We start from the raw sequence: 15,028 nt of genomic DNA, 5'->3' as shown, positions 1-15,028 counted from the left end.
TGCCTGAAGGCACCATCTAGCCCTCTCTTAACTATATGATGCCAGCACAGGTCTGACAGGCCCTCATTGACTAAATATCCGCAGGAGGACTCTGGCATCATGCAAGATCTCACGCATATCCTACAAACAGATTGGGTCAGCAATGAATGCCACATTACCTCACACGTCCTCCGAATAGGACCATGCACCATGAATCATTCCATTTAAGTCAATGGGAGCTCTGAGAGAGTAATGGGCTCCTCATTGTGAGTAAGGGTATCATAATCTGGCCCTTAACAGGACTAGGGCTGAGAGGGCATTGGATCTCCCTATCCCAAACAGAATTAATTATAAATTTTCACCATGATTAATACTGAATGAAGGCTCCTTTCTAGGGACACGTCGCAAAAGAATTGGGGCTCTGAAGATTTACCCAAAAACAGTGTGTTCCTGAGGGTAATGTAAATACTAGTCTACCTGGAAAAAGCACACATCTGAGAAGGGAAGGGAAGGGAAGCAGATGCATTACTGGCCCTTCAAGAAAAATAGGGCTCACTAACTGAAGAACCAAATGTAGAAGGTAGAAAAGAGCAGCTTGGTTTAAAAGCCTAAACACTATGGGAATTTCTGCAGAACAGGGAAAATTTGTGAACCCGTTCACTCCTCACAAGGATTCTAAAGCGAAGCACGACTCAAAGAGTGCCTGGCCAATATCAGTAACTAAAACCTCAGTTCTGACACTGGAGGGGTCTGCCCATGCAAAGTCACTTATGGGGTTGGGGCCCTAATTCGTCTCCGAGGACCAAAATCACTTGGGGCTCCATCCTTCAAGGTGCTGAATATCACAGTGTAGTTAGTGGGAGCAGAAGGAGCCCAGCACCTGGCAGGATTAAGCCCGTAGACTGTTTCTGAGTCTATTTCTATAGAGAGAGTTCATAGCACAGTTCATCTGCTCCTTTGGCAGACTCCCTGGACTGAGTCGGTTCTCCGCTGATTTCTACAAACATTTCCAATGGCGACTAGTTCCTTTTCTGACGGAAATTCTTAATGCTGTTTTGGAGTCAGGCTTGTGGCATGGAGTCAGGCTCCATGACACATGCGGACATCTCAGTTACATAGAAAAGAGAAAGGCAAACAGCTGTTGTTCCTCTCGGACTATTTCTCTCCGTAATACCAGAATTAAAATAATAGCTGTAGCTGCTCTATAACTAAGGTTGACAGGGTTTCTTTTCAAACTAATTTTGCATCCACTCTAAAATCCACATACATGCTCCTGTTGGCTTGAAAAGTAGCACACCAGTTCAGGGTCTAGTGTAGACTGTATGGGGCAAATTTGAGGACATTTGATGGAGGAGTTCCTAAGATATAAGTTTCCCACCCAAATTAGTTATTTTTAAACTTTGAAAAGTTTTCTAATGTTTTATGTGCAGAGCTGGGGAAAAAGCAAAGAATGGGAGGCACCTGCAATTACATCACTGGAATGACCCTGGTAAGATCCAGTGCCTGATGCCAAAGAGAACATCCAGTATTTGACTCAGAAAAAATTATTAGCTCTTGTTTATAAAACTAAGGAGTGGAACACTGCAGTGCTGTGGAAGTCCACCACATACGCATCCACTCCTGCCTCATCTCCTGTCCCAGGATGCAGGTCAGATCCTTCACCCAAATCCCCCAAAATGCCATATCAAAGCATGCTTACTCCATGACTCAGGGGATCTGAAATGACATGCTCAAAAGAGGTACAAAACATTTTGTTAAATAGCCATAGAACACGCCACACATACCTACATAAATGGAGGCGATTAGATACTTGGTGCCAACAAAAACAGATTGTATCAATCTCAGCCTCCTTACCCCTAATATTAGACTACTTGTTAGAACTTAAAAAGTGGGGCCTTTCCATGAGCTCAATAAGAGAACACCTCCCCGCTATCACAGCGTTTCACCACAAAGTAGATGAATTATCAATCTTTGCCCACCCACTTACCAAACATTTCCTCAAAGGCCTTACCAACATCTACCTGGAAGTGCAGAATCCTACTCCACCATGGAACCTCAGCCTAGAGTCCTTTGGGTCCTCAATGGTCCTCCATTTGAGCCCATGGTGACATGTTTGCTACTACTCCTTTCCATGAAAGTAGGGCTCCTCGTGGCCATTACACATCCACCGGACGAGTAGCAGAGTTCGGAGACCCACCACACACAATCTTTTTCAAAGATAAAGAGTCCGAACCCTCAGTATTTCACCTCAATCAACCCATCCACCTACCGACATTCTATCCCAAACTCCATGAGGATAGACAGCAGTCCACACTACATATTCTGGATGTACACAGGGCAATAGCCTTTTACACAGACAGAACAAACCATTTCAGTCCCCAAAACCGTTCGTCTCAATCACAGCATGATCCAAACGGAACGCTATATCCAAACAGAGGCTATCCAAATGGATTTGATATTTCATCAAACTGTGTTACTATCAACATGACCCTGCAGGGATTTGGACACATTCCACCAGAGCCTTATCGGCTTCCATAGCATTCCTTTAACAATGTTCCCATTACGGAAATCTGTAGGACTGCAACCTGGGCCTCAGCCCATACAGTTATGCAGCATTATGCATTAGAGCAACATGCAACATCTGATGCCTCATTCAGGCTCACTGCACTGCCATTTACCACAACTTCAACGCAAAAGCCCCCTCCTTCCACCGGAGGCACTGCTCTGAAGTCACCTAAAATGAAGCACCCACAGGGACATCACTTGAAGAAGAAGAGAAAGTTACTCACCTTGTGCAGTAACATAGGTTCTTTGAGATGTGTGTCCCTGTGGGTATTCCATTACCCTCCCTCCTCCCCTCTGCTTTGGAGTTTCACAATAATACTCGGCAATAGAGAAGGAAGGGGCGGGGGGGTTGGTCGCACAGCACCAGATAACCTCCCGAAGCTGTGTGAGATGGGGACCACACAAGTGCGACCCAACCAGGCACTGCTACCACAAATCTCCAATTACGAGCGCCAGGGTGCACGGATACCTAAAGTGAAACACCCACAGGGATATACATCTCGAAGAACCTATGTTATTGCACAAGGTGAGTAACTTTCTCTTGCTTACTTTTCAGCACAAGCCTGAAACTGCTCAGAGTGCTGATAACGCCCCCAAATGTGCATGAGTGGAAAGGGAGGGACTCCAGAGACAAGTGCAGGGTGAGGAATAGAGATTAGCTGGACTCTCCACTCCTGGCCATTATGCTCTCTAGCCATGGGCGGTGGGTAGGAGAGTCTGGGAGAGTCTGAGCCTCCCCAAACAGCCAGGCATGGCCCCGCCCACACTCTGCCCCCAGGGCTCCACTTTGGAAGTGCCACTAGGCTCCAGGGGCTGGGACCACGCCACCCGCCATCCCGGGGCTGAAGCAGCACCATGCGCTTTCCCCCACGGCGCTCCGGGTCTGGGGGGGGGGGCTGCAGGCACTAGCCAGCCTGGGGCGTTGGAGGGGCTCTGGGTTCTGGGATGAGCGGAAGGGATGGGGCCTTGGGTGGAAAGGGTGGGGCTGGAGGCTAGCATCCCCCAGCCAGCGGTTCATGCATCGTCCTTGTCTCTAGCAGGAGTTACCACTGCTTTGACCTTGGTTCATGTGTATAGTTATGAGGCTGAAAATGTGTCCTCATGGCTTAAAACAAGCCCAGGCAAAACTCTCCAGGAGCAGAGGGGGCAGTTCACACCTCATCAGGGCATGTATGAAACAAACCCAGCCCAGCCTCACAGAAACAAAGGACACTGGCCTAGGCAGCAACAAAGGATCTGTTGGACTCTTGAGTGAGTCACCCCCCTTCCCTTGGTCAGTTTGGGACTACGATGAGGTAATGCTCACCTGACTCTGAAGGGGGGGCACAGCCAAGAGGGAAGAAAGAACATGATAAAAGGGAGAGATGTTTGCCATGCTCTCTCTCTTCCACCACCATCTACAGACACCACCAAGAGACTGAAGCGCTGATCAAAGGGGAGAGCCTGAAGGGCAACCAGCTAGCCTGTGGCGAGAAGCATCTTAGTTTGTAAGGGCACTGAAAGTGTTAAGATCACCTTAGAATGCGTTTTACTTTTATTTCATTTGACCAAATCTGACATGTTGTGCTTTGACTTAAAATCAATATTTTGTGGTTAATAAATGTTTGTTTATTCTACCTGAAGCAGTGCATTTGGTTTGAAACATGTCAGAGACTCCCCTTGGGATAACAAGCCTGGTGCATATCAATTTCTTTGTTAAATTGATGAACTGGACACTGCAAGACGGAGATTCCTAGGGTTGTGTCTGGGACTGGAGATATTAGCTAGTGTCATTCGGTTGCACAATCCAAGCGGCAGCTGGCCAAAAGTGCTCACTCACGTTGCTGGGAGCAGCTTACATGCTAGAGGCTGTGCATGAACAGCGGAGCAGGGTCAGGCTGGCTCCAAGAGTCGAGGATTTGAGTGACTTAGCAGATCACCGGTCCAGATAACACCAGGGGAACGTCACACCTCAACAACTGTTGGGTAGGCCTAACCTTTGTTCAGTTTGCTCTCAGGTAAATTTGACACCTCTGTGGGTGGCTCCAAAGCAGCTTCCTTAGAGAAGCAGCAAAGCCAGGCTACAGCTCCCTCCCTCTGCCAAGGCTCAGTGGAAGGTGGATGGTTCTGAAGTGGCTTCTGTAGAGAAGCAGCAGAGTCAGCCTGAGATGGAGCAGAAGGTGGAAACTGACACAAAACGGAAGGTGGTTAGTTCTGAAGTGGCTTCTGCAGAGCAGCACTAGAGCCAGCCTGAGATCAAAGCAGAGCAGAAGGCAGAGGTCTTGTAGAGTAGCAAAGTGTCTTTAGATGTATAACATGTCACTAAACACAGCAAAGAATATCACTTGCCAAATGTCAGCTCTATGTAAACTGAAAAACGTAGTCATTTGTTCAGTCTTAAGGTCCTAACTCACAAAGGGAATGAAGTAGGAGTTGAATTAACTATCTTTGGGGGATGTTTTAGCTCCTAAGGGCAGATGTTGTTGTTAAATATAACAAGGTGGGGAAGTATGGCTGGCTTACTTCCAAAGGAGGAAATCTTGATAGACGAGCCGTTCCAAAAGAGAATACTCAACAATATTAGTCCTGTTTCATCAGCCCTTATAGCAACAGATCCTAACAAGTTAACTGTGATGGGGTGTGCCTACTCAGCGACACTACCTATTTCCTAGTCTCATCAACTTGGCACGATAGGGAAGTAAGCCTGAGGTTTTAATATTGTTTAACGGACTTGCCTGATTTCCCTGTCTTATGTAGCACTAGTCTACTTAAGACTTCATTGCCACAGAAGTGTCTGTATTTAAACACTGTCTCCCAGAATAAATATTACAGCATTCAGACAAAGACTAGGGCTCATATAATATGTCAAAAACCTGAGTAAGTGGTCTCCTTTTTTATGCCTGTTGGAGCAAGCGGAGGTAGAACTACATCTTCCTCCTCACCACTGACCCATAATTCAACCTTAATCTCATCATCAAGGTTCTACAGAAAGTGATGCTTGTTGAGTTTCTCTTCTAGCGCCACATACGTGACCACTCATGAGCTTCTGCCAGTACAGAAATGTACCTGCCGCTTTCTGGGTTGAGTCAGCTTGGGTCTTGACCATCTGTTTGGTGGGTAGTAAGCTACTACTTTCTTCCAAGGCCTATGTCAAGGTTCCTTCCCCACTCTGAACTCTAGGGTACAGATGTGGGGACCTGCATGAAAACCTCCTAAGCTTACTTTTACCAGCTTAGGTTAAAACTTCCCCAAGGTACAAACTATTTTACCTTTTGCCCTTGTACTTTATCGCTGCTACCACCAAACGTCTAACAGATACATAACTGGGAAAGAGCCCGTTTGGAAACCTCTTTCCCCCCAAAATCCTCCCAAACCCTACACCCCCTTTCCTGGGGAAGGTTTGATAAAAATCCTCACCAATTTGCAAACCCTTGGATCTTAAGAACAATGAAAAAAACAATCAGACTCTTAAAAGAAGAATTTTAATAGAAGAAAAAGTAAGAGAATCACCTCTGTAAAATCAGGATGGTAAATATCTTACAGGGTAATTAGATTCAAAACATAGAGAATCCCTCTAGGCAAAACCTTAAGTTACAAAAAGACACAAAAACAGGAATCTGCATTCCATTCAGCACAGCTTATTTTCTCAGCCATTTAAAGAAAATAGAATCTAACGCATATCTAGCTAGATTACTTACTAAGTTCTAAGACTCCATTCCTGTTCTGTTCCTGGCAAAAGCATCACACAGACAGAGCGAGAGAGGCTTTGTTTCTCCCTCCCCCCAGCTTTTGAAAGTATCTTGTCTCCTCATTGGTCATTTTGTTCAGGTGCCAGCGAGGTTATCCTAACTTCTTAACTCTTTACAGATGAAAGGGTTTTTCCTCTGGCCAGGAGGGATTTTAAAGGTGTTTACCCTTCCCTTTATATTTATGACAGCCTATTGCCACGATGCCAGTTGACTGACCTGGCTCTCTACCCATAGTACCCTGTCAGACATGAAAATCTTTCCCTGAATCCTGAGGTGGTATTACTCTGCTAGTATGACTGACTTACTATTCCTGCAACTGTCACCAACCTTAGTCTCAACTGAGCGTAAACTAAAGACACCCAAGAGTATAAAATATAGCCTTAGGTCTCAAATACTACTGCTTCTAACTGGAAGTGTCTCTGTTTCCTTGAGACATGACTTCACCTTCTAGTTCCAGTTTCTCTCAGCTCAGTTAGCATAGGCAGCTCTGTTGCTGCTTCTTGGAGACTCTGAGTGAAATTCTTTAGCAACAACATAATTTAGTAAATATGAAATAGGGATACCACCTGGTATGGCAGTACAGCTCCCCTTAAAAGTAACAAGCCATGAAGGACAAGGAAAGAATTGGATTTGTACCACCTGATGCAGCTGTGATGTATAAAGTGCCAAAAAAGCTATTCCTTGAGGAATTCTGTGCCACTGTGGGCACGCATAATTAATATGCCATGTATATTTTTTTCTGCAGAAAATAACTTCTGCCAGAAAGTTGCTGCAGTTCTGCCTTTTTCCCACCAGAGAGTGTTGTGGCACAAGGACAGAGCAACAGCTCCCAGCCAGCCCCCACTTCCATAGGGATGAGAAAGAGCCTGCCTTGTTCACAGCGCCTGTCAGGTCAGGAGACAGGGGATATGGGGAGATAGAAGGCATGGGGCACATAGGGTTGCTGGGGGTCACAGATAGACATAAGAGCTAGTGGATGAGGACAGACTGGGGCAGGGGCTGAATGGGAGTGGAGATACAAGGTCACTGAGACTGCATTATAGTGCTTACTGCCTCCTTTTTGTGTCTCAGAGTACCAGCTGATGTGATGTATCCCACTGGACTATGGGCTGACTCTCGAAGAAGCGGGTGAGGCAGACTGAGAGTGCTGTCTGTGGGACACTTTCCCTGCATCGCCAGAGAGTGGAAGACTGTGCCAGTGCAAGCTCCAGAATGGTCAGAACTTGGCTGAATAAACTTATTTCTTCAGAAAGCAAGCCTCCCTCAGCTGTAAAAACGAACGGGGACCTGATGCATCACAGCATTGCGAGTGCAATACACTCATACAATACAACTCATCTCAGCAGGGATTAAAAGTTGTTTCCATTTAATGGAAGTTTGGTAGCTTCTATTGAGAAATGTGCAGTTCCAGTTTCCATGTCCCATATTCATGATTGTAGATTGTAAGCTGTTGGGAGTAAGAACTGTCCTTCACAATGTTTTTATACAGGGCCTAGCACAATGAGGCCCTTTAGGGAGATCTCCAGTAGGGACAGAATTGCCTTGCTTGCTATAAGTTGATGAGAGTTGGCAGCATTGTAAAGATCAGAAGAGAGCAAAACATTATTTAATTCTTAAAAAAAAACAACTCATCTGAACTTTTGGGATTGGCAATACTGTAAACACTTGCAACTACATCCAGAGTCAAAATCACCACACATCTGTACTGCAAACCCTTCGAGCTTCCCTCCTCTCCAACACCTCTTCTTTTGTTGTCTGTTTTACATCTTGCTTTAAGGGTCCGATCCTGCCAACACTTAGGGCTTGTCTACACTTGGAAATGTAATGAAATAACTGTCTTGCTAAATTTCCAAGTGTAGAGTGGGACAGATATGGCAATTCCTGCAATATCTTTGAGAGATCTTATTGTATTAGGTTAGGCCAGTGACTGTATATAATTCCATGGGGGAGTGTGACCACAGCTCCTCCAGGAACTAAGAACCGGAGGGCGGGGGGAGAGGGGGGGAATTGATTAGGCAAATTAACTCAGGTTGTAACACCTCCAGGGAAGTACAAGCCCCTAGAGAGGCTTACATATACTAGTTCAGGGTGGATACTTTAGAAATCAACAGAGAAAGGACTTTTAAATAAATTGCCTGAGTTTAATGGCCTTCTTTCCAAGGAGGGTCCCAATCCTTCCTAGGAGAGGTTGGAAGGACTTTAGCCTATTTGAGGCCCCATAAGACTTGATGGGTGACGTCTGGTAAACCTTTAGCATGTGTGTATGAATGTTGTTTTTAATATTTTCTCCGGAATGCTTTCACTTTAAGAATAAATGTCCTTGCTCAGAAAGAGCTATGTGGTAACTTATAAATGCTGGCAATTACACTGTTCATAAGCCTTCGGAGAGAAAGCAAAAAGACGCTGGCCTGTTTAGGAGTCTGGTTTGCTGGGGACATCACAGTATAGGCAGGGAACTGTGCAGCCTGAAAAAACCCAGACCAGGAGGGAGAGAGATGCAGATCTCTGCCCAAAAGAGGTAACTGCTGGACAGCTGGGAGCCTAGAGTGCGTGCCCCTGAGGGACCACTGAAGAGAAATACAAGTGCAGTTGCCCTGACCTGTGACAAGTCCTTACATGAGTAACTTTACACATAAGTTTCTAAGTTACTTATGTGGCCTCTTCCCATAGTATCTAAGTACCTTTGTCTTCTGGTTTGGATACCAATGCAATACAGCTGGCTATGTGAGGTTGGCTGATTGACCTTTAGCCTGATTTCCCATTGTAAGGCATCATCTCAAATTACGAGGTTGTTCTGATTTAAAGCGCTATTCATTGTGAGAGGTACCAGAGCCCAGCCTTGGCAGGCATATTTCCAACACTGTGTCTAAAAGGGGAGGAGAGAGAGGGACCAAAAGGGCATGTAAGCACTTCTAAAGAAGAGAATTTAAAAGCAGAAATTCAAGAATCATTTGGTAATGGAGAGTCCAGCTTCTAGAAAGTAACAGGACACTACACAAATTGGCCAGTCTCCACATGAGTATGCCTCCCTCACAGAATGAACTAGGAGACATTTTAAATCGGCGTACTTCATTCCATCGAGTTCAGTTTGTGGACTAAAAGCAGGTCAGTGACCTTAAATAACTAATTTGCAATGAGATAACTTTGCTATTTGCAGTATTCAAGGCATGTGATAGGTACAAGAAAGTACTGCAAATGCTGAGGGACACATATCTGGTTATTTTAGGCAACACTGGCAAGTTGTCACCTCTGTTGCTGTTCAATCTGGCATTTTAAATACTATTCTATCTCCTGCCCAATAGCTTGAAGAAGAGAGCTTTGGCTGACATGCAGGTGTACTGTTTAGCAGAAAGGCTCCCTTCGCTAAGAAATCTATGTGAATTGAGAGGGTGGATGGGGATAGATAGGTAGATTGATAGACGGATAGAGGGGGTGGATGGGGATAGATAGAGGGAGGTGTAAGGGGATGGATAGATAGATTGATTGATAGACTGATAGAGGGTGTGTGTGGGGATAGATAGATAGATGATAGAGGGGATGTATGGGGAGAGATAGATAGTTGAGGCAGTGTATGTGGATAGATAGATTGATATATAGAGGGGGTATATGGGGATAGATAGATTAGATTAGATAGAGGGGGTGGATGGGGATAGATAGATTGGTAGATAGATAGATAGATAGATAAGATAGAGGGGGTGTATGCAGTGATGAGCTGCCAAAATCTTAACAACTGCTTCCCTCCTCACTCCACGAGGGGGTCGTTGCCCACCCCCACCCCCATCCCCCGGGACTTCTGCCCCATCCAACCCCCCGCGTTCATTGATGCCCCCCATGGGACCCCTGCCTCATCCAGCCCCCTCCCCTGTCCCCTGACTGCCCCCAGAACTGGGCAGGAGGGTCTCATGGGCCACCATAGTGGGTGCCCACCCCACCCCTAAGAGCCAGATGATAGCTCAGTGGTTTGAGCATTGGCCTGCTAAACCCAGGGTTGTGAGCTCAATCCTTGAGGGGGCCATTTAGGGATCAGGGTCAAAAATTGTGGATTGGCCCTGCTTCAAGCAGGGGGTTGGACTAGATGACCTCCTGAGGTCCCTTCCAACCTGATATTCTATGATTTTACTTTTCCTGGAACTCAGTTAAGGTGGTCTGTAGTGCCATCTGTTGGCTCAGATGTGTCAACACACACATTCCTTTTCTGACTTCTGGTTACAACTGCTATGTCATGCTGTCGGGCTATTGTATCTACCCGATTATTCCAGGTGGCCTCCATACCCGTTCCTTTACTGTGTGCCTTTACATGTCGCGCCTTTAACTGTTTAGGGTTCTTTGTTACCCACTGGTAAATCCATTTCCATTCCTCTGAATATGCAATATCCTTTCCATCTGTTGCTTTCCACCCGGTCCTATACCAATCATGTATCCAAAACTATCCGCTTCACACAAAAATCACTGTAAGCATAAATATACACGGGCCGTGGGGAATTTTCAGATTGCCTTAAAACCTGATAAATTGTATGGAGCTCTGGGTTAATTAATAAGTAAAAAGTTATTTTATTAAATATAAAAAAGTAGGATTTAAGTGGTTCCAAGTAATAACAGACAGAACGAAGTACACCGGACCCTCGCTAGAACACGCGTCTATATAGCACAAATTCGCATATAATGCAGTCGCAGCCATGAATCCCAATTTTAATTACTTTAAGGTAGGGGCTGGCATTTCTACCAGGGGCCTTACTTTCCTCTGAGCTACTTGTCTCTCTTCTTGTCCAACAACTATGCCCAGATATGTAACCTGAGGTAGCACCAACTGAGCCTTGTCTACGGCTGTTTGAACCCCGTTTCCTGAATTAGTGCCAAAACTTTTTCTTAGTGTTTGAGTTTGTGCCTCAGTTTCCCAAATATTAAAACGTCATCTACGTATGAAAACACAAAAGGCCTTTCTTGTGGACTCAACTGGTCTAGCATATCCACAACATGCCAATGGGCAATAGCCGGGCTGTTGTGATATCCCTGGGGCAACCGACAAAAGGTCCATTGTTGCTCCTTTATTGTAAAGACAAACCGATCTTGTGAGTCCGGATGTAGGGATATGATAAACAAACACTTGGCCAAATCAATAACTGAGAAATATTTAGATGTGGCTTGCACTTTTTCTATGACCTGTGTCATATCAGCCACAAAAGGGGCCATAGGGATGGTGCCCTTATTGATTCTTCTATAATCAATTGTTAAACGTCAGGATTGGCTGCCTGCCTTTAGCACTGGCCACACAGAGGAGTTAAAGGGTGAATTTGTTAGTGGTATTATTTAAAAACAAAACAGAACAAAACAAAAAACAATTTATCTTAAACCTACAAAACAGAGTTTTACAAGCCAAGAGTGTTGGTTTAGGTTCTAGACACTCCACATATTTACACAATATATTTATACACATCTGTATGTAGATTACATTTGTATACATTTGGGGGCAGTTAAGTTCCAATAGAAACCCTTTATGTTCCTTTAGCAAATTTGACTAAATTGTTCATAGTCAAACGATTTAAATCAGATTGTCTCTTTGCCTGGCTTATTTACAGACATTCCTTTGGAAAAGGGCCCATTTTCCCTTCAGAATGGCTGCGAAGAAACCAAGAATTCTCTTTCTATAACACTTTTCCTTTTTAACTTCAACTGCTTAATTCCCTCCAGCCTCTGCAGAATTAACTTCTCACTCTCTTTCCTTAAATCACTTGCTTATCTCCCACAATGACACCTTCATCAACTCAGATTTAACGATTCCAAGTATTGTCCCAGGGATCTGAATTCCCCGTGCCTGTACTTACTCCTGCCACTATGCCCCTCAGGGCTCCCAAGCTGTTTTCCAATCTCTTTATCTGTTGCCTGCCTGCTTGTCTGGGCCTGATCCTGCTTTCCTCACTGAACCAACCCTTTTCATGGACACAGGCTTTGTTCCTCTACCAATTTAGCCAGGAGGGTGGGCTCCTTAACTAGCCCCCACACCTCCTGGTCCCTTTTCATAAACATTTTTCTTAAAATTGTGAAATCACAACAATATCCCACACTCCTATATCCTTCAGAATGAGGTCTTACAGAAATCTACTCCTTATTTGCCCACGCTTGTACTGGGACTTACAAAACACAAAAAGTTTATTCCCAATTAAAATCACTACCAGTATTTCAAAGCAATCAGCTGTGCACAGCTCCTGCTCGACTATGCCACTGTGACGGGTTGGGTCACAGAGACCCCCTTGGGACTGCCACCTGATGCGCTGGGACTACCTCTGAGTCCATTTTCCCTGGCAGCTTGGGACTTCAGTACCCTGCCTTGTTGAGCCAGACATGCTAGTCTGATAGAAACACAGACCCAGGTCTGAACCACTTCCCCCAAAAGCTGCAGGCTTAACTGAAAACAGCTTTAGAAGTGCTCCTGTCTCTAGCACCCAGATACCCAGTTCCCAATGGGATCCAAATCCCAAATAAATTCATTTTACTCTGTATAAAGCTTATACAAGCTAAACTCATAAATTGTTCGCCCTCTATAACACTGATAGAGAGATATGCACAGCTGTTTGCTCACCCAGGAATTAAGTACTTGCTCTGGGTTAATTAATAAGTAAAAAGTGATTTTATTAAATATAAAAAAGTAGGATTTAAGTGGTTCCAAGTAATAACAGACAGAACGAAGTACACGGGACCCTCGCTAGAACATGCATCTATATAGCGCGAATTCGCATATAACGCAGTCGCAGCCATGAATCCCAAATTTAATTACTTTAATTGGAATTCATTTTAACGCGGTCCCCACTATAACACAGTCCCTGTGTTAACGCAGTATCACTCATGGATCCCAAATCCCATGTTCTAGCGAGGGTCCGGTGTAAGTTACAAAGCAAAATAAAATAAAACACGCAAGTCTAAGCCTAATACAGTAGGAAACTAAATGCAGGTAAATCTCACCCTCAGAGATGTTCCAATAAGCTTCTTTGACAGACTAAACTCCTTCCTAGTCTGGGTCAAGCAATCACGCACACTCCCGTAGTTACTGTCCTTTGTTCCAATTTCTTTCAGGCATCTCTTTGGGGTGGAGAGGCTACCTTTTGAGCCAGCTGAAGACCAAATGGAGGCGTTTCCAGGGCCTTCTTATATTCTCTCTCTTGTGCAACATCACAGCCACAAGATGGGGTCTCTAGCCACTTGGGCAAGTCACATGTCTATGAATGATTCACCATTTTGCAGGCCAACACCATTGTTTACATGTTAGTTTGAACGTTCCCGGAAAGCTCAGATGTGGATTGGCATCTCCCAAAGTCCATTGTTCATTAAGTACACCCAATTACTTGAATAACCCCTTCACACTATGTTGACCAAATCTGTCTTACGTGTTTCCTACAGCAAACACTTTAAATACAAGAATAGAGGCAACACTCATAAATTCAGATATAAAAATGATACATGGATACAAATAGGATGAATATATTCAGTAGATCATAACCTTTGCAAAGATATGTTACATGGCATATCTATCATAAAACATATTCCAGTTATGTCATGTTTACACTCATAAGCATATTGGTATAAAACATTATGGGTAGCAACATCACAACAGGATACTGGGCTAGATGGACTGGTCTGACCCAGTATGGCCATTCTTATGTTCTTATGTTTTCATGTTAGTTACCACCCTTTACCTTGTACATGTTGGTTCGATCAAAACATCTCTATCCAGCATGCTCTCATCTGACCTTATCTTTAGGAGAGGCCAACGTGTCCTTGTTATCTTTGGGGAGAGTGTTTTTACCCTACTTGGTACCAGGGTGTTCTCGTACCATCCTTCTGGACTGCATTTATGTCCTGTGCCTAGTAGGTCTCAGGAACATGTGTGTTTTTGCAATACCAGCCCTGGTCTTGCCAGGTTTGGTGAGCTTGCAAGGTTCGGTGAGCTGGGCATGTTGTATACTGGCCTGATTTCTGCTCACACCCTGATTTTTGCTCACTTTGGTTTATATCAGCAGGGCCTATCACTTTAGTCCAGGCCTCAGGCCTCATACTGGGCCTCTTATACAAGTCCTCCTGTCTCAGGCTCTCTCTTTCTCCTACGGCAGCTGTGGGAGGAAATGTTTTGGATAGAGCTAGTCAGGAATTTTCAACAGGACTTTTTTGCGGGGGGTGGGGGGTGGGGAGGGCTTGGAAAATACTGCACTCTGCATGTCCTAATGGTTCATCTTAAAACCATTAGGTCCCCAAATACTCTGCAGTGATGGAATGGAGGGTTCCACTAGTCAGTGTGTTGATTGGTAGGCACTGTTCAGTCCCCGACCTGCCATGAATAAAACAGCTTTATTGAGTCCGCTTCCCCTTCTGAGGTAGGAAACTGTATGCTGCAGTGGTAATTCAGCTCCATTTTGGCTCCCTATGGCTACCTTTGTGCCACAATAATATATCTCCTCCTATTCTTCAAAAGACCAAGGGAAGAAATTCCTGTGCTGTAATAAAAGTAACTTATCACTTGGTGGGACTATTGTCTTCTTCCAGGCACGTCATCAAACAGCAAATGTCCGCTCCTCTTCTATGTCTTTGTTAACAGTCATTATTAATGAATATTAATGAGATGAAGTAGAAGAGAGAGGGGACCACAGAGACGTGATTAATTAATGAACTCGTTTTTAGAAGCACCTGATTATTTCTGAGACTCCCCTAAGCTCCCGTGCTCCCGCTGTGCAACTCAAAAGAACAGGGATTTTTTTTACACACGGATA

This window comes from Natator depressus, chromosome 5, assembly GCF_965152275.1.
Source record: "Natator depressus isolate rNatDep1 chromosome 5, rNatDep2.hap1, whole genome shotgun sequence".
Classification (NCBI taxonomy): domain Eukaryota; kingdom Metazoa; phylum Chordata; order Testudines; family Cheloniidae; genus Natator; species Natator depressus.
Note: the sequence above shows the minus strand (reverse complement) of the source record.